The sequence below is a fragment of the Alosa alosa genome, chromosome 2 (genome assembly GCF_017589495.1).
Source record: "Alosa alosa isolate M-15738 ecotype Scorff River chromosome 2, AALO_Geno_1.1, whole genome shotgun sequence".
In the NCBI taxonomy this organism is placed as follows: domain Eukaryota; kingdom Metazoa; phylum Chordata; class Actinopteri; order Clupeiformes; family Clupeidae; genus Alosa; species Alosa alosa.
In genome coordinates, this window is record NC_063190.1 from 34801106 (window position 1) to 34806105 (window position 5000).

General features: G+C 47.7%; 1 protein-coding gene across 1 annotated transcript in view; it reads left to right on the top strand.

Annotated features, from left to right (window-relative positions):
• The window catches only part of sgcd (sarcoglycan, delta (dystrophin-associated glycoprotein)), a 275148-nt gene that overhangs the window by 248101 nt on the left and 22047 nt on the right, over positions 1 to 5000 (top strand).

Here is a 5000-nt window from a genome sequence, read left to right on the forward strand (position 1 = left end):
CTAGTGTGCTCAGGGTGCCCACTAGTTAACTAGTGAAGGCTATTTCAGCCCCACTAGTTAACTAGTGAGATGCCAAAATGGTCACTTGTTAACATGTATGGCAAAATGCCCTCTAGTTTACTAGTGAGGGTGTTGTGGGCCTTACTAGTTAACTAGTGGCATGCATATTTTGTTCACTAGTTAACTAGTTGCACCTAAAAAAGAAACAAAGCTGATCGTTTTTTGTCCACTAGTTGAACTAGTGGAACAATTGAAGTCTCACTACTTTGCATGTGGGCACCCATCAGGACCTGGATCGCGAGGCTATGAACAGTAAATTTACATTTAGACTGGGTGGGATTCTTACATAATACCCAATGGAGTCTTCTACCCACCCTCCTCATTAGAATTTGCATAATAGCCGCTTTCAGGCACTAGTTAACTAGTCAGCTGCTTCACTGCCACACATGCAAACTAGTGAGACTTCAATTGTTCCACTAGTTAACTAGTGGACAAAACGGTCAGCTTGTTTCTCTTTTAGGTGTAAGTAGTTAACTAGTGAACAAAATATGCATGCCACTAGTTAACTGATAAGGCCCACACCACCCTTACTAGTAATCTAGAGGGCATTTTTGCCTTAACATGTTAACAAGTGACCATTTTGGCATCTCCCTAGTTAACTAGTGGGGCTGAAATAGTCTTCACTAGTTAACTAGTGGGCGTTTTGGAGCACACTAGTAAACTAGAGACACTTTTTGCACCTCACTAGTTAACTAGTTGAATGGAAACCAGTGTGTGTGTGTGTGTGTGCGGCCCGCGGTGCGTAAGCGCGTGTGCGTATGGTGTGTGTGAGTGTGTGTGTGCGCGCCTCCGCGCATGCAGCGTGTGTGTATAGATTATTCGGAATTTCCACTAGCTCACCCATGCCGGACCAGTGTGGCAGCGCCAACCTGGTCCGGCATGGGTGATGGGATGTTGCCGCTGCCATGCATGCCCAGCCCATGAGATCGCGTCCACTATCGCTCCATGGCCAAGGCGCTGCTGCTGTGTCTGTGTGCATGAATCTGCTACTGGTATGCCAACAAGCATTACCACACAAAGGCACAGACACTGGCTGGCATTACCACACAAAGGCACAGACACTGGCTGACATTACCACACAAAGGCACAGACACTGGTTGGCATTACTACAGAAAGGCACAGACACTGGCTGGCATTACTACAGAAAGGCACAGACACTGGTTGGCACAGACGCTGGTCAGCATTACTACAGAAAGGCACAGACACTGGTTGGCATTGCTACAGAAAGGCACAGACACTGGTTGGCACAGACACTGGTTGGCAGGGTAGGGTACAGTGTGATGTGCTGGAGCTTGTGATGAGCACACTATGACCCTTTATTATTTGGATTATTGCGTCAGTTGCATAATGTTATTATTGCACTAATGATGCGTCAGTTGCATACAGTTATTACTGAACTGGTGATGCGTCAGTTGCATACAGTTGTTATTGCACTGGTGATGCATCAGTTGCATACAGTTATTATTACATACAGTTATTATTGCACTGGTGATGCTGTTCATATCATCACTGCATAGTGGGGCTGTTCATAGCTATCATCACTGATAGCTATCATCACTGCATAGTGGGACCGTTCATAGCTATCATCACTGCATAGTGGGGCCGTTCATAGCTATCATCACTGCATAGTGGGACCGTTCATAGCTATCATCACTGCATAGTGGGACCGTTCATACTGTAGCTATCATCACTCCCCTATAGTTCAGCTGTTCACAGGGTGAATGCTCTTTTAAAAAGCCGTCTTTAAGTTCAGCTGTTCATAGGGTGAATGCTCTTTTAAAAAGCCGTCTTTAAGTTCAGCTGTTCACAGGGTGAATGCTCTTTTAAAAAGCCGTCTTTAAGTTCAGCTGTTCATAGGGTGAATGCTCTTTTTAAATCGTCCTTTAAGTTCAGCTGTTCACAGGGAGGATGCTCTTTTAAAAGATTCCTTCAAGTTCAGCTGTTTCCAGGGAAAATGCTCTTTTAATCCTTTAATTTCACGGATCAGAACTAGATAGAAGTGGCCTGGTGATGCAGCTAGACTCCAACACCAAATACTTTTTACAGCAGTACACATTAAGTGACATATTAAATTGACAGTCATATTCAAATTTGCAGTGGCCTCTTAATTTTGAATATGACCGTCAACTCATTCAAATGTCACTCAGAAACCATAGGATGACATCAGAAAAAATGTGCAGTGGTCTCTTCATTGTTTCCAAAACTGTACATAGCCAAGGCTGAAATGCGTCGGCTTGTGTCACCAGGACTCAGGAACTGCTAAGCAAAGCAGTTGAAATTCGCCATCACCAAACCCAAGCTGGTCATCATTTCTTCCTGGCCTTTTTTTAATAATCTGTTTGTCATTTATGAGAGTGGCAGACCTTCAGAAGCCAGTGAAATATCCGTCCATAAAACCTACATTACCATGCAGAGCTGCTACAGGCACGAGAGAGAGAGGAGGAGGGAGAGAGGGAAGGAGGGAGGGAGAGAGAAGGAGAGAGAGAAGGATAGAGTGGGAGGAGGGATGGAGAGGGAGGGAGGGAAAGAGGGAGGGAGAGAGAAGGAGAGAGAGAAGAATAGAGTGGGAGGAGGGAGGGAGAGAGGGAAGGAGAGAGGGAGAGAGAAGGATAGAGTGGGAGGTGGGAGAGAGAGAGGTGGACAGAGAAGGAGGGAGAGAGAGAGAGAAGGATAGAGGGAGGAGGGAAGGAGAGAGAGGTAGAAAGAGAGGGGGGACAGGGAGAGAGGTGGACAGAGAGGGAGGGAGAGAGATAGAGAGAGAAGGATATATTAGGGGTGAGAGAGAGAGAGAGATGGAGGGAGAGAGGGAGGAGAGAGAGAGGAAAGGCCTGTGGGATTATTCAGGCCTCCAGAGGACAGGAGGCGCCAACACAAGCAGGAGGAGCCATCCTCAACCTCACCCTCCTCTTGGTCTGTGTGTTGAAGTCAGTTACCAGACCTCATACCTTTGTGTGTGTGTGTGTATGCAAGTGTGCATTTGTTGGTGTGTGTGTTAGTGTGTGTAGTGTCTGTGTATGTGTGTTTGTCGGTGTGTGTGTGTGCATTTGTGTGTGTGTGTGTGTTTGTCGATGTGTGAGTGTGTGTGTGTGTGTGTGTGTGTGTGTGTTTGTGCGGTGTGTGTGTGTGTGTGTGTGCATTTGTGTGTGTGTGTGTGTGTGTGTGTGTGTGTGTGTGTGTGTGTGTGTGTGCATGTGTGTGTGTGTGTGTGTGTGTGTGCATGTGTGTGTGTGTGTGTGTGTGTGTGTGTGTGTGTGTGTGTGTGTGCATGTGTGTGTGTGTGCATGTGTGCATGTGTGGTTTGTCGGTGTGTGTGTGTGCATGTGTGTGTGTGTGTGTGTGTGTGTGTGTGTGTGTGTGTGTTTCTATTTGTCCCTTATCCTCTGTTCAGTCCAAGCTCAGCATCCTAAGCTCACCAGACATCCCACCTGCAGTGACAACACCTCTCTTTTCATCTCTCTCCTCTCTCTCTTCTCCCTCTTCTCTTTATCTTTCTCTATCCCCCTCTCCTTTCTCTCTCTCTCCGTCTCCCCCTCTCACTCCTCCCTCTCTCTCTCTCCCTCGCTCCGTTCTATTCTTGTCCTGTCTTTCATCCAGACCTGCCCCCCTCCCCCCCTCGCTGCCTATAAGACCGGATATCTCTGTCTGACTCTGGCCCTCTCTCTCCCTCTCCATCCCCCTCTCCCTCTTCTCCTCAGTCTTTACCCCCTCCTGTGTGTGTGTGTGTGTGTGTGTGTGTGTGTGTGTGTGTGTGTATTTATGTGTGTGTGTGTGTGTGTGTGTGTGTGTGTGTGTGTGTGTGTGTGTGTGTGTGTGTGTGTGATCTCAGTGCCGGTCCTCTTACCTGAGGAGCTGAGTGTTCACCCCCTCCCTGGAACCACCATTACACAATTACACCTGTCCTGCCCACAGGGGACAGTGAACTCTTGTGCATGCACACACACACACACACACACACACACGCGACGCCAAGACGCCGCGATTACAAGACATCAACGACATTACGCGACCTGCGCACACACACAGACACAGACAGAAGAGCTGTGTTCCTCCTCTCCTTCTTCCCCTCTCATTCCATTCCTCTCTTCATTTTGTCCTTCTCTTTGTCCTGCATGTCATGTCCTACACTATATGTCCTGTCCTGCATGTAATGTCCTGCATGCCATGTCCTACACTATGTCATGTCCTACACTATGTCATGTCCTGTATGTCATGTCCTGTATGTCCTGTCCTGTATGTCCTGTTGTCTTCTCTGAAAGCTTCTGACCTGCTGCTCTTGTTAGATCTTGTTTGTAAAGCTGCTGGTTAAGGTTGGACTGGCTACAGTTCTACTAGGTAGCTGGTGCAGTAACCGTAGTCTGTGCAGTGTAGTGAGTTAGATATGTTTTAGCAGGTCTTGCAAAGCACTTCCCTCCCATGCTAGTCTGCCTGTGGTGAGAGGGCTAATGCAGGTGCATCCCCAGCGAGGGGGCTCAGACCCATAAATACCCCCCCACCCCGAGGAGGTGTCTGTCCACATGGTGCCAGTAATTAAATCAGACCTTGCTCTTCCTCTCCACTGCCTGTAATTAAATCAGACCTTGCTCTTCCTCTCCACTGCCTGAAGTTTGTTCTGTAATAGCCATAGAGGACTACAGAACCTTTTGAAGTGCGCAGTACACTGATGTCCCTATGGTGTGGGTGTCTGTGTGTGTGTGTGTGTATGGGGTGTCCTCAGTACATTGATGTCCCTATAGTGTGGCTGTCTGTGTCTGTGTGTGTGTGTGTGGGGGGGGCTCCCCTCAGTGGAGGGGTTGTTGAGGAGTTGTGTTGATTTTGTTTGTTGTTTGTGTGGCTGGTTGTGTTGATACTTTTTGTTGTTTGTGTGAGGGGTTGTGTTGATGTTGTTTGTTGTTTGTGTGAGGGGTTGTGTTGATGCTGTTTGTTGTTTGTATAAGGGGTTG